The sequence below is a fragment of the Papio anubis genome, chromosome 5 (genome assembly GCF_008728515.1).
Source record: "Papio anubis isolate 15944 chromosome 5, Panubis1.0, whole genome shotgun sequence".
Classification (NCBI taxonomy): Eukaryota; Metazoa; Chordata; class Mammalia; order Primates; family Cercopithecidae; genus Papio; species Papio anubis.
In genome coordinates this window covers 53,634,237-53,657,505 of record NC_044980.1, presented here as the reverse complement: position 1 = coordinate 53,657,505, position 23,269 = coordinate 53,634,237, and the positions used below count along the sequence as shown (strand labels likewise).

The 23,269-nt window shown below is 36.7% G+C and overlaps 1 protein-coding gene across 15 annotated transcripts in view; it reads left to right on the top strand.

Moving 5' to 3' along the window:
• PDE4D (phosphodiesterase 4D) overlaps positions 1-23,269 on the top strand; it is a 1,533,637-nt gene that overhangs the window by 1,474,850 nt on the left and 35,518 nt on the right. The gene's annotated exons all lie outside the window — the stretch shown is intronic.

Sequence of the window (23,269 nt, the reverse complement as noted above, 5' to 3'; positions counted from 1 at the left end):
GTAGTACCTAAAAGTTAATATGAAAGATTGAGAATCCTATAATCACTGTTAGAAAAAATACTTCCTTTGCTTTTCAGTAATAATAGAAGAGGGAAACAATTTTAAAGGAAATTTTTCTTTCGCTGGAAAGTAGAGCCCTTGACTTTACCTTAGCATAAAACTAAGGATTAAAACAAATCTTAATTTGTCTCTATTGTCATCCGTTCAGTTCCTGTGCCAGTATTTAGTAAAAATTTAATTATTCCTAACATGTAATTATCCAAAATTCCTAATTTTTAATTATTCAACAAATTAATCATTACTAGAGAATTTTCTTCTTTTCAGTTATATTTTGACTTAATTTATGGGGTAGTGGTAGTGGTAACTTCTGTCTGAGTGCATTATGAACTGTCTACATTTTTGAAAAAAATTCCAAAACATAAGGGTTGGCCATGATAAAAGAAGTATTTTTTCTAATGTTATGGATAGATGAAACAAACTGGTATTTTTCGAGATAGCAAGGATGATAGATAATGCTTTTGTTCAATTTAAGAAGATTTCTGTGACAGTTATATAGATTGTAGCTATCACTTAAGATATAAATACATGTTGGATGTGAAGTGCTGCTAATGTCATTATTTTCCATTGATTCATAACATATGTAGAGCTTGGTTTTCTCTTTCAGCAGGAGGGACCAACTCTTTTTCTGGAACTGTAGATTGCTGGGGTTAATCTTGTGATAGTGTAGCTCTAGCAGGGGAGCAGTTTTTACATGGCTATTTATTGTAATAGTTGAATTGACACTGTTCATCTGAGATCTTTCTAGAATATAGAGAGATCAGTAGCACTTTCTTTTAATATTCACATTAGCTTTGAAAGGCATTTGAAGAAGACTCTTTTATTCCCTGTAACAGGGATTGGGGGTATGCCTTGATATTTGCTTAAACAACAAACAGTTCTGCTGTGTCTATTAGAAAATTAGTTAAGTTCAGTTACCAGCTATAATGATAATAGGCTTATTATTTTTTACTCTTAGAGAATAGTTTATCTTTTATAAAGTATTTATTATTATTATTTAGTATTCAGAGCTTCTTGTTTTTGTTCTGTTATACTTTGTATGTGATAAGGATGAATGATATTTACTCCCTGGCCTGGAGTATGCACCAGTGATACTTACAGCAGCTTTGTACAGTGGAAAGAACATAAATGTTTTTCATTAGGCAAACGTGGTTTCGAATTCTAGCTCTGTTGTTTCCTATCTAATATTTTGGGCAATAGGCCTTTCCGCTCTGAGCCGTTTTTTTCGTTTATAAGTGGGGATAATGAAAGGGGAAAATAAAATGGAAAAGTTATTGAGAGCATTAGCTATAATGTATGTAAAGCTCAGTTTGGTGCATTAGCACACACTAGGTGCTCAATAAATTACATGTGCTTGCCTGTCTAGAATACATTAAAAAAGAGAGATTAAGAAAAACTCTGTGTCACATATTTCTTGCAATGTAAAAACATAGTATTTCTTAGAAGAAAAACACAACTTTTCTATTCTTTAAGAATTTACAGTCTAAGTTAATGTTGCTCAAACTTTGTCATTTTTGAGAGAGAGTCTCGTTCTGTCACCCAGGCTGGAGTGCAGTGGCATCATCTCGGCTCACTGCAACCTCCACCTCCTGGGTTCAAGCAATTCTCCTGCCTCAACCTCCCAAGTAGCTGGACTACAGGAACCCACCACCATACCCAGCTAATTTTTGTATTTTTGGTAGAGACGGGGTTTCACCGTGTTAGCCAGGATGTTCTCGATCTCTTGACCTCATGATCCTCCCTCCTCGGCCTCCCACAATGCTGGGATTTTGTCATTTCTTGTACATTCATATCGGCTATTATATGTTGAATGTTTTAACTTATTTCTTTTTTATTAATCTTTAAAAATTTTTCAAGTATTCTTAATTGACAAATACTAATTGTGTATATTTCTGGGGTACAATGTGATTTTTAAAATGTGTACATCATAGATTCAGTAAAGCTAATTAACATATCTATATTACCTCACCAATTTATCTTTTTGTGATGAGAATGTCAAAAATCTATTTTAGCAATTGTAAAACACATAATGCGTTATTATTAACTGGGGTCTGCATGCAGTGTAATAGATCACTAAAACTTATTCCTCCAATCTAACTGAAATTTTGTACTGTTTGATCAACATCTTCCATTTTTCTCTCCCTCCTCCTGTATAGCCTCTGGTAACCACCTTTCTACCCTCTGTTTCTGAGACTGACTTTTTTAGATTCCCCACAAAGTGAGATCATTTATTAAAGACAGTATTTGTCTTTCCGTACCTGACGTATTTCACTTAGCATAATGTCCTCCAGTTCCATTTCATGATGTTGTGAATGACAGAATTTCTTGCTTTTATAAGGCTATATAATCTTCATATATATATATATATATATATATCTCACATTTTTTATTCTTTATCCTTCTTTTCACTGATGAACGCTTAGATTGCTTCCGTATCTTGGCTGTTGTAAATAAAGCTGAAATGAATATGGGAGTGCAAATATCTTTTTGATGTATCAATTTCAATTCCTCTGGGTATATACCTAGAAGCAGGATTGTTGGATTGTATGGTAGTTCTATTTTTAGGTTTTTAGGGAACCTTCATACTATTTTCAATATGGTGGTTCTAATTTACATTCCCACCAATAGTGTAGAAGGGCTCCCTTTTCTCCATATCTTTGCCAACACTTGTTATCATTCATCTTTTGAAAATAGCCATTCTACATAGTGGAGAGCAACACATACTGGGGTCTGTTGCGGGGTGGGATGGGGGCAGGGAGAGCATCAGGAAGAATGGCTAATGGATGCTGGGCTTAGTACCTAGGTGATGGGATGATATGTGAAGCAAACATGGCACATGTGTAGCTATGTAACAAACCTACACATCCTGCACGTGTACCCCTGAACTTAAAAGTTGAAGAGAAAAAGAAGGAAAATAGCCATTCTAACAGGCATGAGGTATAGCTCATTGTGGTTTTAATTTGCATTTCCCTGAGAATTAGATATATTGTTGAGTTTTTGTTTGTTGTTTTTGAGACAGGGTCTTGCTCTTTTGTTCAGGCTGGAGTGCAGTGGCATGATCATGTCTCACTGTGACCTCAAACTCTTGGGCTCAATGATCCTGCCTCAGCCTCCCAAGTAGCTAGGACTACAGGTGTGTGCCACCATTCCTGTTTTTTTTATTTTTTCATATAGAGAGGGTCTTACTATTCTGCCCAGGTTTGTCTAAAATCCCTGGCCCCAAGTGATCTCCTGCCTCAGGTTCCCAAAGCACTGGGATTATAGGCATGAGCCACTGTGTGGGACTGAGGAGCATTTTTTTTTTTTTTTTTTTTGGTATCTCTGTTGGCCATTCATATCTCTTTTTTGAGGAAAGTGTGTCTGTTCAGATCCTTTGCCTATTTTTAATCCATTTGTTTTCTTACTGTTTGGTTGTTTGAATTTTTTATATATTTTAAATATTAGCCTCTTATCAGATGTATGGTTTGCAGATATTGTCTCCTAATCCATGGGTTGTCTTTTCACCCTGTTATTTGGTTGCTTGTGCAGATACTTTATAGTTTGATGCAGTTCTATTTGTCTATTTTTGTTTTTGTTGCCTGTGTTTTTGGAGTCCTATCCAAGAAATCATTACCCAGACCATTGTTGTGGAGATTCCCTTATATTTTCTTCTAGTAGCTTTACAGTTTCAGGTCTTATGTTTAAGCCTTTATATCTATTTTGAGTTGATTTGTATACATAGTATGAGATAAGAGTACAGTTTCTTTCTTCTGCAGGTGGACATCCAGTTTTCCCATCACTATTTGAAGAGACTGCCCTCTCTCCATTGTGTGTTCTTGGACCCTTTGTCAAAAATCAATTAACTCTAAATACTTGGATTTACTTCTGAGCTTTCTATCCCATTCCATTGGTTGATGTTTGTTTTTATGTCAGTACCATGCTGTTTTGATTACAGTAGCTTTATAGTATATTTTGAAATGAGGGAATGCGATGCTGCAGCTTTGTTCTTTTTGCTCAAGATTGCTTTGGCTATTAGTTCTTTTTTGGTTCATATAAATTTTAAGATTTTTTTCTCTGTTTCTGTGAAAAAAAATGACACTGGAATTTTGATAGGAATTGCATTGAATCTGTAGACGAATTGCATTGAATCTGTAGATGGCTTTGGATAGAATGGACATTTTAACATTACTAATTCTTTCAGTATATGAACATGGGATATCTTTTCATTTATTTCTGTCTTCTTCAGTTTTTTAAGTCAATGTCTTGTAGTTTCCAGTATATAGATCTTTCACCTCTTTGGTTAGATTTGCTCCTAATTATTTTTTTGATGCTGTTGCAAGTGGGATTATTTTTTTAATTTCTATTTTGGATAATTTATTGTCAAAGTATAGAAATGCTAAGAGCAATTTATTGTTAAATGTAAATACTTAAGTGCCTCATCTTAAGTAATGGTATTCATGAAATCACGGGTTTTATGTTCAAGTTATATTTTTTCTGTATTTTTTCTAAAATTAATAAATGACAAAATGAGAAAACATTCATCCTTGCACCACCTTACAGCATTTTGCCTGCCATTTACTAACACGGGGCATACTTTTGGACACACGCGTCTAAATCAGCTGCAAAAACAATTTAGAGACTAATTTATTGTTTTAAACAATCAACATTTTTCCTTCTTTGCCCTGAGTTAGATTTCTCCACTAGAGGAGAAAATGACAAATTCCTTCAGCAGAAATATTCCAATTCATAAAATATTCATTCCTTAGGCAGAATGGTCCATGGATTTAGAGCACCCTACTATAGACAGCCTGCCTGAATTGGATTCATTCTCTGCCTTTTACCAAATATAAATTGGGCCACATTGCCTTCTGTGCTTTAGTTTCCTCATCTGTTAAATAGTTGCTGTGATGATTTAATGAATTAAAAGATGGGAATTGTCTAGACTGAATCAGGAACATACTAGATACTCAGTAGAACTCATTCAGTTCCATATGTGAAGGAATAACATTCATTTTTATTTTCTTACTTTGCGGGGTGAGGATTAGAGAAGGGTGTCTGCCATGCTGATTTCTATCCTTTTGATAAAGTGGCCTAATAATGTTGATACTAACCAAAGAGGATTATTATGTTTTATTTACTCTTCTCCCCCATTACTCACTTTTTCTGGTAGTGTTTTGTATGCTTTCTTTCCTTTATTTTAATCCTTCAAGTTTGCCCTTTGTTTCTTTCTGTAATTTTACAGTATAGCTCATCAAGCAAGCCTGAGATTTTTGTCAGAATATCTGAAAATCTCTGAGCTTTTTCTATCAGAAATGCATAATACAGTGGAGAAGAATAGTCTAGCCAGTGTTTTTCATAAATTCTTCCTCTGCATGAGACTGAAAGTAACCCAGGCACACAATATCTTATTAATATTTAATATTAAGAAAAATATATTAAGAAGGTAACTCTCCATTCTGCCTCTCAACATCTTACCATCTAGTATACACACAAATATTTCCTTGCTCTATCAGCCAAGAGAGTCTAGAAGCAACCATACCCCAGTAGCAATGAGCACACTTAGCACACACATTTTGGTTTCTAATGCCATTTTCTAATAAAAGGAACCAAGACTGTTTGAAAAAAATAACTGATTCTATCAGGAAGGAAATATGTAAGATGAGCCTGGAGCATCTTGTAGTGCCAGAAAGTAAGGACCTGCTCAAACAAACGGAACCCTACCCCCATGGGAATATATTGAAGAGTTTCAAGAGCAAACTGAAAGAGCTTCCAATGGCCAAAGCTAGAACAATTTGAGCAAGAAAATAATATAGTATTGGATTGTATCCCATAGGGTAAAATAAATATCCATAAACCCATATTGATATAATTTATTACATAAATAAGTGGGGGAAGAATAGACAAATCTCTTCCTGTGCAGAATTCCCAATAGCTTCTATAGATACTCTGCTCTCAAGGAGGGAGAACATAACCCCCTCCACCCTAAGTGTGAGTTGTGCATATTGACTTCCTTCTAAACAGTACAGTGTACAAAGGGGGAAAAAAAAAAGAAACTGCAGTGGAGAAACCTATCACTACCTCAACCAGGCTATCAAGGTCAACACTGACAGTGAGAAGTGATAATATGTACCCTCTATATGATCTGATGAAAATGGCACTTTTTATCTGTGGTTTCCCTACTGAAAACATATAACCCCAATCTAATCATGAGGCAAATATCAGACAGATCTCAGTTGAGGGACATTCTACCCTCAAAACCTGACCAGTGTTTGACCAGTACTCCGCAAAACTGTCAAGGTTATCAAAAACAAGGAAAACCTGAGATACCTACAGCCAAGAAGAGCCTCAGGAGACACGAGGGCTAAATATAATGTGGTATCTTGGATGGGATCTGGAACAGAAAATAAAAATGAGAAAAATTATGTGAAAACTAAGGAAATCTGAATAAAAAAATGTGAAAACTAAGGAAATCTGAATAAAAAAATGTGAAAACTAAGGAAATCTGAATAAAGTGTGGACTTTGCTTAATAATAATGTATCAATATTGGTTCAATAATTGTGACAAATGTGCCATACTAAAGTCAGATGTTAATAATGGGAAATAGTATAGAGTATATAGGAATTATCTGTATTGTCTCCACAAGTTTTCTGTAAATCTAGATCTGTTCTAAAACAAAAAGTTTTATTTAAAAAATTGAAACCATCTTTTAAGGCCTATCTGGAATGTTACGTCCTTTATAAAGCTTTTTTTTTTTTTAAATTCCATCTTCTTGCCATCCAGTATCTGGGGTGTCCTATATCTCCCACCTCAGGCTCTCCTAATTGGATACCTTTGACTTTCCACAGAACTTTTATTTGTAATTCTCTTAACTCTTAGTACAATATTTTGTGTCTTTGTTTTATTGTTCTGATGAGGTCTTCTACGGTGTTTTTAGCCCAACCCAGTGAGTATCTGGTGCCTTAGACCACTTGGCCATCCTGACACCCTACACAGTGAGTGTCAATATAATAACGTTTTGTAGTTAGTCACATAAATTAGTACAAGATACATGATGTTGGTTAATGTAAATGCTGTTTTTTATCTTGTATTGGTAGATGGAGAGTCTGAATGTTCTAGTTTGTGCCTTTCAAGAAAGGTTTTTTTTTCTTTTTTTTCAGTGACAGGAATCCTGAGCATTTCTCGCTTAATCACAGTTCTGCTTTTAGATACTCACGTCTCAGAAATTTTATCATAGTATATGGTAGATCATAGTATATGCTAGTCTCATCTCATTTAAATTAAAAGTTTGTAGTGCACAGGCAAAAACCATAGAGGCCATATTCATGGTCATAAACTGTTCTTTCTTGTCTCTACCTATTTTAGCAATAACATTCTTCTTATTAGTTTGTTCCAAGTGAAAATGACATAATTGAATACTTTCCCTGCTAGTCTGGGAAGAAAGGATGTGTTTGTTGGCTTTTGCCTGTCAGAGAGTATTCTGCAATGTTTGCCTAGGGCATGCTTGCATTCCCATCGGCATCTCTGGTCTGCTGCACTGTAATCCCTATAGGGACAGCCTCTGGCTTTTATTACTGACAAGCAGTGCACTGTGCAGCCATAGGCACCATAATAGGAAACACCTTGGCCTGTCATAAACAGGTCTGGAGAGTAGAAAGTACAGGCCTGATGGGGATGTGTCCATAGCAAAGAGGCAAAGATGCGGCTGCCATATTGGAGTAAGTGCAGGCTAATAATGTCTGCCATCTCTATTTCAGAAAATAACTGGCTGATTTTGAAGCTGCTTTCTGTATAAACAGCAGTGTTTTGGTTGCTTTTTGTTTTTCACTTAAATATGAATAAAGCCATCTTAAACTTAAAGAGATTATACCCTTCAAAGTATTTTGACAAGATCTATAAAGTATTTTCCTTTAGTTATTTTACTTTTAATTCTACCTGATGGTTCCAATCCAAACCCAATAGAGAATTAGAAACAGATATTTCACTATAGTGGGAAATTAGGAAAAAAAGAACCATGCAAAAATACAAGTGATTGTGTGTCTTTTAAAAGAATTATAAATCACATTGATTTACCCAAAATTACAAAGAAAAGTGCATTTATTATTTAAGGTAACTTGTGTTGTCTGTGTCTTTACATCAACTCCAAGTTTTATAAAAGGAGTACATTCTTTGACCATAAAGACTTTATTGTATATTTGTTAGTGTTTTTATTTGTCAATCTTTAGGGAAAAAATGACCTGCAATATTAATGATAGGCTTTGTAGCAAGAATTTAGGAAGACAATAAATTTCAAATTTGGAAGGGTTATCACAGTTTTTAATAAAGAGATAAAATTGTTTCATGAGTGCTTTAAATATATATAGGTGTCATTTGATTATTTACAAGGAAACCCATTTCACAAAAGAGGCTAAAGACTGTAAAGATTGAACAAAGATATAATTCTGTTAAAAGACTAAAAATTAAGATAGGTTTAGGAAAACTAAAGTCTTGATTTTTTTTTTTTGGCCACTTTGGACAGAGCTGTTCATAAATTAGATAATCAATATTTGTGGACTAGTCCACTCCCTTGTTAAAAACTAAACACTTGTCCTCTTGTGTCTTTTTAAAAAATATATTTTAAGTAAGTTTCAACAATATGCTGTGATAAGAGTGAAACCTATTAACATTCTCGTTGGTGTATATTTTGATTTTCTGTTCTTCGTTTTCTTAATCTTATATTGTCAGTATAGTCTCTAAGATGTAAGATCTCCATAAGGGTAAGTGATAATTGGGTTTTAATACATCATAAGGAATCTCCTACTAGAAATATGCCTGTTTCTGTATTGTACATCAGGAAGATTAGTTTACTTTATGCCAGAAGATACTGTTTTTTTCTGTCTAGTGTTAATACAGTAGAATGGCTAAAGGATATATAGAAGAAAAGACAAAAAAAGATGAAGAGCATGCATCATTACAGACTGAATCATCAGTCCCTAGGTAAGGGAAATTTGTTCTTTCAAAAGTAGAATTTAGCAACCAGGCGTAGTGCCTCAAGCCTGTAGTCCCAGCACTTTGGGAGGCCAAGGAGAGCTGATCACAAGGTCAGGAGTTAGCGACCAGCCTGGCCAACATGGTGAAATCCCGTCTCTCCTAAAAATACAAAAAGTGGCCAAGTGTGGTGGGTGCATGTCTGTAATCTCAGCTACTCAGGAGGCTGAGCAGGAGAATCACTTGAACTTAGGAGGCAGAGGTTGCAGTGAGCCGAGATCTTGCCACTGCACTCCAGCCCGGGTGACAGAGCGAGACTCCATCTCAAAAAAAAAAAAAAATTAGAATTTAGCTGGGTGTGGTGGCTCACACCTGTAATCCCAGCACTTTGGGAGGCCGAGGCAGGCAGATCATATGAGGCCAGGAGGTTAAGACCAGCCAGGCCAACATGGCAAAACCTGGTCTGTACTAAAAATACAAAAATCAGCCAAGTGTGGTGAGGCATGTCTGTAATCTCAGCTGAGCAGGAGAATAACTTGAACCCAGGAGGTAGAGGTTGCAGTGAATGGAGATGGTGCCACTGCACTCCAGCCTGGGCAACAGAGTGAGACTCCATTTCAAAAGAAAAAAAAAATAGAATTCATGGGAAAAATTACTTGTTGCCTTATTTTAAAATATTTCAATATATTGTCTGTTTGATACACATGAATAATCTGACTACAGCTCATTGGGAAACACCAGTATTTACCTTACCTTCTAATGTAAGGCATGATTCCAGGTATTTTTTGTCATACCTCGAACCTTAAATCTCTAATTTAGTCCCAGAAACAGTATACTACATGTCAAAACTTTTTTTTTTTTGGAGACAAGTTCTCACCTTGTCAACCAGGCTGGAGTGCAGTGGCACCATCATGGCTTACTGCAGCCTTGATCTTCCCAGCTCAAGCCATCCTCCCACCTCAGCCTCCTGAGTAGATGGAACCACAGGCATGTGCCACCACACTGGCTTTTCTTTTTTTTAATTTAATTTTTTTTTTTTTTTTTTTTTTTGAGACAAGATCTCACTATGTTGCCCAGACTGGTCTCAAACTTCTGGGCTCAAGTGATCCTCCTGCCTTGGCCTCCCAAAGTGCATGAGCCAGTGCATCAGCCTCAAAACATTTTTAAAGACGAAAACCTAATGCTCAGTTAAACTCTACTAAGATCTATGTGCTTCTAAATAGGTGTAAAGATGATTATTTTCTGGATGTTGTATTGATGGGGAAGATGGACAGATAGAAGAGCAAGTGTTTATTCTCTGGTTGTATTTTCCTTCTTTCCTCCTTTTTTTTTTTTTCTTGAGATAGAGTCTCGTACTGTTGCCTGGACTGGAGTGCAGTGGCGTGATCTCAGCTCACTGCAACCTCCGCTTCCCAGGTTCAAGCAATTCTCCTGCCTCAGCTTCCCAAGCAGCTGGGATTACAGGCGCCTGCCACCATGCCTGGCTAATTTTTTGTATTTTTAGTAGGGACAGGGTTTCACTATGTTGGCCAGGCTGGTCTCGAACTCTGACATCCTAATTTGCCCGCCTTGGCCTCCCAAAGTGCTGAGATTACAGGCATAAGCCACCACGCCTGGCCTCTGATTGTATTTTCAAAATATATCCAAATAATATTTTTAAAATGTATTTAGTGAGCACCAGATTCCAAAGTAGCAAGAGCAATTTCAACAAAATATAATTCCTAGAGAGGAATCCTGCAGTACCTCGTTTTGCCTTTTTTGTTCTCTAAGTCATGTCAGGATGGGAGCGTAACCGACCTGGCCCTGGCTCCTAGGAGGAGCACGTGCCCTCTAACGTGTGCACAGAAGTAAACTGAAGGATAATAGGGTCAGTGGGATGAGGAGACCAAGTGACTAAAGCAGATCTGAGAATCTGAGCTGCAAAGGATTTGGAGGTGGGATGGAGGGATAAAACCTTAGTGGGAAGCAGGCAGAAGATAGAGAAGATATAGGATAAACTCACGGAAGGTGTAAGCAGGTTCATGATTTTAAAATTAGCCTATTAAGAGGTTGCATTGGAGGTCTGTTTTCTCAGTGGGGGCAAAGTGGCAAGGGAAGTTTCACTTGTGGATAGGGTGGAGAATGAAGGTATAAGGAAAGAAAGTTAAGAGAGAAAGAGGAAAGACATATTAGGCAGTGTGAGGCAGAGAAAGAGAAGAATGGGAGAAGGAGGGGTCAGACTTTCCTTGGCTGGAGGCAGACTGACCAATGCATCACTGCATGTTGCTGCCCCTTTCCACTGCAGGGTTCATATGGTGAAACCTGGTTGGACTGAACCTTTGGGACAGCCTTAAAGTTAAAAAGAAATCCCAGACAGGTCGGCTGGAGGGTGTAAATGTTTAAGGAAGGACAGTCAGCTGTAGAGATGGAGGGAGGGATAGAACTGACTGGAGACTGATTTATAGATGGTATGTTTCATGAGGCTTGAGTCTTTTTTAGCACTAATAGTTGGCGTCAGCTTCAGCTGTTGCCTCCTTGAGTCATGCCCAGGTAGCAGTGGATGGTGGGCCAACTGCCGAGTCATCCCCTAAGGACTGGCTACCTGGGAGTGAGGAAAGGTAGTTGATGGGCTCTGAGACAGCAAGGTACAAACTGGAATGAGGTGAAAAGAAACTGTCAAAATAAGTATGGGTTGATTTGCTGTAATATATCATAGTTATTATTAGATGCTGGGAGAGTAAAATTGAATAGAATGGAATAGCAGATGAAAAACGTGAACCTTTATGCATGTGAACCTTGACTCCATTTTAAATCTCCTAAATTCTGAGGAGCTTTGCAATTCCTCTTCTGGATATAAATCTGCCCTATAGTAGAGTTGCAACCTTGGATAAGTAAATTAATTTGGCTTCCCTGAGCCTGTTTTCCCTGTAAATCAGGACTAACATAATCTACCTCACAGGAGTATATTGAAAATTAAGAGAAAACTTACATAAATTATGTAGTGTGGTGGGGACATATGATAGGTACCATAGCCTGTCCTTAGGAGGGATGAGGAATGGAACTATTTTTAAACTTAAAAGGTCAACTTTATATGCTGCCATATAGGTAACCCAGTGCAATTGGAGCTTGAATCAACAGGCCTGGGAGAAAGCTTACAGAGTGTGCCTTTGAAATCCTGATACCTAGTTGTGGTGATTTATGAGACCTTACCAGCTTGCATACGTGATGGCCCACTGAGTTGTTTACTTTAGTTTTAGCTCGGTTACCTGGCACTCTATGATAGCCTATTTTTTATTTACACTCTCACTAACTCCTTTATTATGATTTATTTGAAAGAATATGAAGACAGCCATAAAAAAGACATTTATTGGAGTTGTGAGGGTCTCCTGTAGGTCTTCACTGTGTCTAAACATCGGTCTGTTGCTTGTGCTTTGCTTTTATCTCACCCTGGATGACCTTCAAGGCTCTTCCAAATGATTTTTCTGATTCCCTGAAATACTGAAATTGTGATTAACAGAAGTTTCAAGTGTTAATCAATATCAAGATAGTAGTTGTCTCTTCCTGGGGAAACTAGAAATAAAAACTAAACATAGCCCCTGTAATCATTGCACAGATTAAAAATGACAATGCAGGTGAGAAACAGAGGAATGAATGAAAAAACCCTAAACCTGGTTATAGCCCCGGGATGAGGTCTTTGTCATGAGTCTGACGCTAGCCATAGCCAGCAAGAGAAGGAATTCCCTAGCAGTGTAGTTGTTACAAGGGAATGACTCATTTTGCAGGTGATTGCTCTTCTTCCATTTTTCCACTTGCTGTCAGCCCTTTACAGAGGGGTCACACTTTGTTCTGCTTAATAGAAGTTTCTTTCCTTTTCTTTAAAAAAAAAATTCTAGAAGCACTTAGAAAGAGGTTTGTGTGATCAACTGGTTCACCTTCTTCATTCAGATGAAGTAACAAAGCACAGAAAAGTTAAGGTGACCCAGAACAACAACAGTTCTGTATTACTTTTGTCAAGGTTTCTATCTTGTGGCAAATACAGACTTTCTGGTGTTAAACATATGATCCTGATTTGGGTCTTTATTGACATCATCACATTTTTTTTTATTTTCTGAGACGGAGTCTTGCTCTGTCGCCCAGGCTGGAGTGCAGTGGCACAGTCTCGGCTCACTGCAGTCTCCACCTCCTGGATTCAAGTGATTCTCCTGCCTCAGCCTCCTGAGTAGCCGGGATAACAGGCATGTGACCATGCCCAGATGGTTTTTGTGTTTTTATCAGAGATGGGGTTTCACCATGTTGGCCAGGCTGGTCTCAAACTCCTGGCCTCAAGTGATCTGCCCACCTCAGCTTTCCAAAGTGCTGGGATTACAGGTGTGAGTCACCACACCCGGCCAACATCATCACTTCTGAATGAAAGTTTAGTTTGGTGATGACTTTATAATTTGTATTTGATCCTTGTCCATTTTTCTCTAGATCCGGTACTAATTTCATGTGGAAAATAAATCACTAGGAGGTTTTCATTTTGTACGTTTTGGCTGCGCACAATCACAACCCAGTCTTTAGGTTTTCACTGAGGGATTTTTGTTTTAGCCCAATTATTGTATGACATGTATCTGCTCCAAAGGTTCTTATAGGTGAAATGAGATTTTTGTGTATCTGTATTCAAACAGATAGATAGATAGATAGATAGATAGATAGATAGATAGATAGCAAAACATATAGACATACTACTGAAAACACACCCAGCCATATAATGTAAGCCTGTTGTGTATTAATGAATGATAGGTAATACATTATGTTCCTGTCCTGTAGAGGAGTTCCAAGGAGTATTCAGTACAGAGGACCAGAATGATTGATCCCAGAAAACGTGCTCCTTAAGCTGGATCTTGAACATTAAGGATTTATATAGGCATCTAATGAGGGAAGAGGTGGTATTCCAGGGGCTAGATAAGGCAGGGTAGGATGGGATATTCATGTGGATTAGCTTTATTGTATGTTTGCTGGAAAGGAGGGTAGTGGGCATTCTGGAGGAGTGAGCCTCTCTGGAACAGAGGATGTGATTATAGGACCAGTGGCAGGTGTGAGAATTGTAGATTGAGGCCATACTGCAGACTATCTTAAATGCCAGGTCAAGCCATTTGCACATTGTCCTATAATTCATGAAGAACCCTTACATTTGACTATAAGGAAAATATTATGAAGAAACTAAAATAAAGTGACTTTAGAAGGATACATGTGGTGGTGGTGTGCAGGATGGATTCTATCAAGGGAAAATTGTACTGAAAGCAAAAAGAAACTGTTAGGGAATTATGTGTAAAACTGATAAGGGCCTGAAATAGGATAGCGATGAAAAGAGAGGAATGGGTAAGAGAAAGATTGCACAGGGAAGGGTGAAAGCATACATAAGATTTGGCAGGGCCATAGTCAAAGGAAAGCATGACATTCAAAACCCAAATGATAGAATTATAGTTGGAAAATCATGAAGAGAAGCCAGTTGGGTATTGGGGGAGGACTGGACAATATGACAGTTAAGTTTTTAGACATATAATGTAGGTAAGGCTATGTATGTAAGCAGAAATGCCCTATAAGCTTTCAGTTGTCAGGACTGGATTTCTGGTAAAACAAACAAACAAACAAACAAAAAAGGCAGGATTTTACTTGGGTATTGTCTGCAAAGTTGACAGCTAAGACCTTAAGGCTCATCTGTGAAATGGGAGTGACAGTGCTCGTTAAAGGTTATTATTAGAAATAAATGAAGTAATTCCAGGAGAGTACACAGGACTCTCCTTGACACACAGTAGACCCTCAATAAACATTAGGTTTTATTATTTTTTATTATGTGTTTTAGGGAACAACAATTTTGTGAATTATTAGAACCGTATTTGGGAAGCTGTAAAAGCCATCTGCATGATGTGTTTTCTTAGTACCCCAAATGGAAGTTCATATGCTCCAATTCATATACATGCTTCCCTAGCTGTTAGGGGAAGGTGATAGCTCATGTTTAGCTATTGATCACTGTTTGTAAGGCTTTTTGTGTTTTTTACATATATGGTTAAGGATCTTAATCCTTGAGCCATATTTTGTCCTCATTTGTTTGTGTCCAGCGTCAAATTAAGTTTAAGGAATTTATAAAGAGCTTCTTCGGAAGAATGATATTAACTCAATGTATTAAAACAACGTTCACCCAAAGTGTAATAGACTTACACAACATGGAAGAAATCCAAGAGAGGCAGACAGTTATTCATGAAGAGTTGTAGTACTCCTGTCTGCCTATCTGTACATTTGTCAGGTCAGTGCATTCTGAGAAAATTATGCCAATTTGAAATCTCCAAAAGCGTTCTCAGCTGGTATCTGTGATTCTGATAGTTTACTTATGTTGATAGCATAAGCTGTTAGGAAGATATTGTAGAAATTTTAATGCAGCTGTTTTAATTAGATTGCTTTCCTTATAACAAGTTTCAGTGTTTCTGGTCATAATACAATTTATTAGCTCCTGAAACATAACACTGCTCGATTACCTACCTTAACTCTGATTCTCTCCATACAACCCAGTGACCTTAAGTAACATGCTATGTATTTCATTGCTAGTAAGAGAGGCAGGGCCAACATTCGAACTCACATGAAGCAAACTAGAGAAGCCTATGCTCTACACTATTTTACATCTCATAATTCTCATACACTACTAACCTGTTGCAAATGAAAAAGAAGTCTCATTATTGTACCACTTTTAATTGCACTTATTATTGCCTTCAGTAAAGTCTTCATTTCTGAAATGTCTCAGTATAACAGTACTTTCATAAAAATATTGCCAACTATGAGTACTAGATTCTAATTTTGGTTATATTATGCGGCCTTAGATAAGGAAGTTTCTTAGGCTTTCATATTCCAATCTATTGGACTATTCTAAAAACATTTTAAAATATTTTGATGGATGTAGTCTATTCTAATACAATGTCCTTCAAGTGTTTGAAAGTTACTACTTATTCAAAACTCAACTGTCTGGCAGCTTTTCTTATCCTGAACTCTGTGAAGAACTTGGAGGACAGAAGGTAAAATGTCTTTGAAGAGTAAAAAATTCAAAACTTCATGTATTTACATGTTCTGGTCTTGTCTCATAGGACTCTTCTTTCTCCTTACATACCCTCCTTTAAACCTGTACCTCCCCCAGTCTTCTCCATCTCGCAAATGGCACCAATGTCCGTCCTAGGCATTGATCATCCCAGAAGTCTAGGAGTTGATTGTTCTCATTTCCTCATTTCCGTTGTCCAATTCTTCAAGTCTTGTCAGTTTTTCCTCAAGCACTTTTGCAAACTATCCTCTACAGAGACAGCTTTACAAAATATAGTCATATCCTATCATTCCCTGCTCAGAACCTTCCAATGGTATCCTCACACCCTCTGGAAGGCTCATACCCTCAGGACCCACGTGATGTTGCCTTGACCTGCCTCTACTCTCATTCTGTATACCTGTCCTCCCTCAGACTGGCTGTGTTACTCAGCCTTTGTTGAGAGTGCTGTGCCCCAGATTTGGTTGGCTTATTCTAGGTATTCAGGCCTCTTCTCGAATACCACCTTCTCAGCGCAACTTTTCCTTACTACTTAATTTTGTAGTCCCCCATCAGTGTATCATATTACCCTCTCTTCCTTCATTGAGAGTGTCTGTAATTTTTTTGTCTGCTTGTTTATTGTCTTTTTGCCCCGTAAGTCCAAGATTTACACGAACAGGGAACTTTTCTGTTTTGTTCATTACTGTATCTCCTATGCTGGCACATACTATTTAATAAGTATTTGTTGAGTGCATGAGTTAATAACCATTCTAAAAAACTCTGATGTTTAAAGCCCTTTGCTTTCTATAAGAATTTTACTTGGAACCCTAGTATTTTTGTTTGTATTTGTTTGTTAATAAATGTCAAGAGTTCAGTAGTAAGATAGGTTTGGGAAATGCTAAGTTAAACAGAATAAAGTAAGAATATGTATTACAGGTCCTGGCAGAGCCTTGAATATGCTAACATTTGACAGTGGGAGTCTTTGAGAACTATCACATGAAGCTGCTGTACTTTACAGCACATTCTAGGAAATGATGTTTTAGACAAAAACCTGTCATATTAGAATTGGGGTAAGGGGCACGATACTGACCATAAGGCAGCAGATTCCTATGGACTATATTTAAAAAAAAAAAAAAAAAGCTATGATATGAAACAGTGGCAAAAGGATTCAAAAAGAATACAGCAGTTGGGACTAAGCAGTTTTGTGCAAACAACTATACCTACTTTATTGGATTTTTGCATCTCCATCAGCTGACCTGGTACTTACAGCCTAGAGTGAGCATACAAAAAATATTTGTTGGCTATTCGATGATGACTGACAAACAGTCTCCCAGGATCACCATGAAATAACTAAATTGAGTTTGATTTATTTAAAAATGACAGGTAACAAACTCCACCTGTCCCCTTAAATTGATACAAATAAAAATAAAACAGAAAGGACAATATTTTAAATACTTTATGGAACTGTTTATTACAAAGAATTAAAATTAATAATACTTAAAGGAATACTTTGACTATTATTTTATCACCTAAAGGCTTTTCTTATTATTTTATTTTTGGAGGCAGAGTCTCTGTCACCCCAGCTGGAGTGCAGTGGCACAATATCAGCTCACTGCAAATTCTGCCTCCTGGGCTCAAGTAATTCTCCTGCCTCAGCCTCCCGAGTAGGTGGGATTACATGCATATACCACCACGCCCCACTAATTTTTTGTATTTTTAGTAGAGACAGGGTTTCGCCATATTGCCCCGACTGATCTCAAACTCCTGAGCTCAGGCAATCTGCCTGCCTCAGCCTCCTAAAGTGCTAGGATTACAAGCGTGAGCCACCACGCCCTGCCAACCTAAAATACTGAATATTGTATTATTAAAGCTAATGTGGACCTTGGATAAATGTATGCCTATTTTCTGGGAAATAACGGTGGAGCTCTTTAAAAGGATAAAAATGATGTTTTACCATACATAACTACGCCTGAGATTTTTTGTTTTGCATTTATCTTTGGGTAAAGTTGTAAAGTTAAGTAAATCTGGAATTGAAATAATTTGATAACATCAGCTAATATTTTTCATAGTTAGATTTTTGAGGTATAATTTACATAAGAGTTACTCTTTTTAGAGGTATAGTTGAATGCGTTTTCACAAATGTATACAATTGGATAACCACCACCATCGTCTAGATATATATGTAACGTATAATTACAATATATTTGTAATATATAATATAGGATATTTATACCACTCAAAAAGTTTTCTGTTACTTTTTATAGTCTTTCCCCAAACCCCACTCCCAGTACTGATTGTCCCTGTAGTTTCGCCTGGCCAGAATGAATAATACGTTAAAGATATAACCTTTTGTGAATGGCTTCTTTCACTTATAATACTTTTGAGTTTTGAGTTGAATTATAAGTTTCACTTACAATACATTTTGTGTTATTGCATCTATTAGTAATTTTTTTCATTTTATTGCTTTTAGTGTTTCATTTTTTTCCAGTATGTCATTTTATGAACACAATTCGTTTACCCATTTACCAGTTGACTGATACCTGAACTGTTTCTAGGTTTCTGCTATTATATAGAGAGCTGCTATAAACATTTGCATATAGGTCTTTATATAGACATATGTTTTCATTTCTCATGGGTAGATACTTAGAAGTAGGATTGCTGGGTCATATGGTCAATCTACTTTTTAACTTTATAAGAAACTGTCAAACCTTTTTCCAAAGTTTCTATACCATTTTGCATTCTCACTAGCAATGTGTGAGAATTTAATCTGCTCTGCATCCAGACCAGCATTTTGTATTGTTTGTATTTTGTATTTTATACATTCTAGTAAGCATGTAGTATGGCATCTCATTGTGGTTTTACTTTTTGTTTCTCTAATGTCTAATGACGGTCGTGGATCTTTTCACATGCTTATTGATCTTTTTGATTCTTATGAAATGTTAGTTCAAACCTTTTGACCATCTTTTCACTGGATTGTCCTCTTATTGTGTTGTAAAGATTTTTTTAAAAATAAATTCTGGATACAAGTCCTTTATTGGATATGCATTTTGTACATATTCCCTTCTCAGTCTGTGACTTGTTGTTGTTTTCTTAACAGTTTTATTCAAAGATAAATTTTATAAAGTCCAGTTTATCATTTTTTTCTTTTATGCTTCATGCTTTTGTGGTTTAAGAAATCTTTGCCTAACACAAGATCACAAATACTTTCTACTGTGTTTTCTTCTAGAAGTTCTTTAGTTTTAGATTTTACATTTAGTTCTATCATTCATTTCAAGTAGATGTTAGTGTGGTGCAGGATAAACGTTGAAGTTTCTTGTTTTATGAGTGGATGCTCAATTGTTCAAGCATTATTTGTTGAAAGGAATATCATTTCTCTTTTATAGCTCAAATTTTATTACTTAAAATTATTTTAATATCCACATATTAAAATGATATGTGTAAAAGATTATATATTTTAGAAGCATGCCTATTTACACTAGTTATTATTACTTTAGGAGACAGATATTCTCTTTGTTTAAATTGTTTTCACAAAGCATACCACGAAGTACAGAGGGGACATTAGTAACTATTTTATGATGATTATGGTATTCATTTAGGCCAATTTAAGTGAATTGGAGATCCTAATTTTCTCTATGGAGGCCTCGTTTATGTGAAGTTTGTGCACCCATTTATTGCCATGATTATTCTTCAGTGAGACAAAAGTCTGGGGTAGATATGCTGCTGCTGCTGGTTTTAGCTAAATTGACTAAATAGTTATAAACATACAAAACTCTATCTCTACCGTATATGAATTCAAATTGTATCAACAATTATAGAATACTATGCTAACATTTAATAAGAGAGCCTGTATAGAAGAGAAATATAAATACAGCTATCAGATCAGTCTTATGTTATTTCAGCTTCAAGGAACCTCTCAGCCAAAATGGTTTCCTTTCTCTATAAATGTTGCAGGTGTTTCCTATTTTAAATGAGATATTTTTGTAAAAAAATTAAAATAAGATTATTTAGAGAACGATTCTTAGCTTGTTCAGATGATTATTTGGTTTTAAAAAATCAACCTGGAGTTCCTCTTAATCTTATATCTCCATAACGTTTATAAGAGATGTTTTCATTTACTGAAAGGTGATGGCTCTTCAGGAACAGTTGTTTCTTAAATCATATGTGGAGCCATTATCACTAGAGGGCAGTAAATACAAACAGATTTAGTGGATTTGCTTGCACTAAGGATGTTTTCAGGATACTAGCATTAATCAAAGAAAGTATAGTTTTTATAATATGAAAATACATGTAACGTTCTGTTATGTAAAATATTGGTTATGAATCAATTCTAGATTTTTGTCTGCCTCTAAAATATTTTTAAGGCATTTGAAAGCAAAAGGGAGGCTGAGAAACACTAGTTTTCTGTGGCTATTCTGTTTAATGTTTGAAGTTTAATTTTGCCTCAGAATTCTTCAAGGGACACTTAAAAATTGGATTTGCATTTGTTCAGGCTGAGCAGTACTGGATATATGAGAGACCCCTTTATATAGATTCGCTTCTTGATTAATAACTACCAAAACTTTTAATTCTAAGATGAAAGGTGTAAAATAAATGTAGATTGATTATAGGATAAAATATTTTCCAATAATGTAAGTCCTACTGTAAACAATGCTATTGCCCAGAAAACTCCTTATGTTGGAGAAGTCTAAGAGCTAATACACTTATTTTAAGCAATATTTCTTAAATATTTCAAACGCAATAATATAATGTACAGCTTAGAATTGATTATATTAACAGACCTATTATGTAAACTCTAGGCTAAATATAAAACAATGCCGGAAATAGTTTTTTTGGCAGTTTAGAGTACTGTGAAACCAGACAGCCTGGGTTCAAATCCCGGCCCTGTTACTTACTACTGGCTTTGTGACCTTGAGCAAGCCACTTGACCTCTCTGAGCCTTAGCTTCCCCATAATTTAGTTTTCTTTTTCCCTATTCAAAAATTCATCTTTTCTCTCTTGACCTCTGTTACGAAGTCAGTAATGACAGCATGTGTTATTGTATCAACAGTTCAACTCCATCAGCAGAATTTCAGATATCCTGAAATGTTCAAAAGATTGTTAATCGCTTGGTTATCTGGTAAGGACTGAGAAAACAAGGAATAGCAGGGAAGTGGCCTCTGGAAATTCTGAGGGGTATTACTAGGAAAAAGCTGAAAAAGAACTAACTGAACATTATGGGAAATTGTTTTTTTCTTTTTTGAGACAAGGTCTTGCTCTGTCATCCAGGCTGGAGTGCAGTGGTGCAATCATAGCTCACTGCAGCCTGAAACTCCTGGCCTCAAGCCATCCTCCCACCTCAGCACCTCCCACCTCCCACCTCAGTAGTATCTGGAACTACAAGCGTGTGCCACCACACCCGGCTAATTTTAAAATATTTTTGTAGAGACGGTTTCTGTATATTTCCCAGGCTGGTCTTGACCTCCTGGCCTCAAGGAATCCTCCCGCGTTGGCCTCCCAAAATGTTGGGATTACAGACATGAGGCACTTCACCAGGCCAAGAAACTATTTTTTCTATTTCAGCAGACACACTCGCATATATGTATATAAAATCATTTGGGCATTTGAGAGCAGTGGATTACGGATAAGAAACCTGAGCTATTGCTGTAACACTGCCCCTCAAGTTGTGTTGGCAGAAATTTTCTGGAGCTCAGTTCCTTGTCTGAATGTGTCGTCATCATTACATCTGCATGTGAGGGCAGCTGTGTCTTGTTCACGTAGTACTCTCAAACATAAGCATGTCTCACTGTATGGCAGGGCTGCCTGCCTGTGGGCACCTGCTTACTCACCCTGTCCAGGGATCTGACCATGGTAATAGTAACCACGATTCTTTAATTCAAGGCACTGTAAAGTTAGCAAAAAGATCGAGGATAAACAAATCCACTCCTAGATTCATACTGTTTATCATAGAGTTTGCATCAGCCTAATTATATGATGAGCTGTCATATACATACCATTAAGAGCTAGGACTGGTTTGCATTTCAGTCCTGTCACCTGTGGAGCAAGGTATTGAATATTTAAGAAGGTCCATCTTTTCATGTTAAAATAGGAATAATATTTATGTTATTGGGAGGTTGCCAAGATTAGAAATAAGGTATATAAAGTTCTTTGTGCATAGTAGGTGCCTAGTAAATGTTGTAACTGATTAAAGTTTCTTCATTAAATTTTGCAAAGCCAAGTCTGACTATAAGAATTGTATCTCTCTGACCCTATTCAAAATTCTCTTCTAAATCATCTAATTCTGTCTGCAGATAGCAGCTACCATGGCAATTGGAAGGAGATTCTAGTCTCCTAGAAATGGAGATTAGGGAAAATGAAATGAATTTTAGTTTGACTCAGAGGTTTTTGAAAAGATTTCTTATTCCCTAGAAACTTTCCTTGATACTTTTTACTCAATGTGATTAAATAGTCTCCCTTATTGCAGCAAATTAGGAACTTACAGTTGAATCCTTTCACATCTAGCACCTATTAGAGTGCCTGGCACATAATAGTTGCCAAATAGAAGTCTGTGGAATGAAGGGACCATCACTCACATTCAGCAGGGAGAAGAGGCTGTGGATGTCAGAGGGAAGGGAAACTGTATATGTGTTTCTGCATAATGTTTTAAGACAAAGAGTATTATTCTAATATATGTAATCTGTTTTCAATGTTTTTGATGATTTTGCTGAGGGTGAAGACCCTGGTCCTTTCCTGTCGCCTACAGTCAGTATAAAAATATTGATGTTTTGTTTCTGCATCAGCCAACAATCCTTTTGCGGCAATAGTACGCTAACTACCTTGAGAAATACAGGGACATGATAAGATACCTTTCTGGCCTCAAAGGTCCTCCACCCTGGATGAGGAGTCAAAGTTGAAGACAGTTGAAAAAAATAGAATAGTGATTCTTAACACTGGGGAACATTCAGGAAATTTCCGGGGACAGTGGGGAGTACTGCTGGTGCTTGGTGGGCAGAGGCCAGGGAGGCTAGAGGTCCTGGGATACATGGAACATCCTTTCACCAGGGAGGTTTGCTGTGCGTCCCACACAACTTCCAAAAAGTCCCAGCAGCTATTCACATAGGTGAAAAACAAAATGCATTTATAATTCTCTGAGCCTAGAACCCAACTACTTTTTCCGTATAAATATTAAATATTTTACATGGTTTTAATCCACACCAAATTTTCTAGTAATGCAGCAGTAGTGTATATTGTGAAGATGGCACTTTGTTATA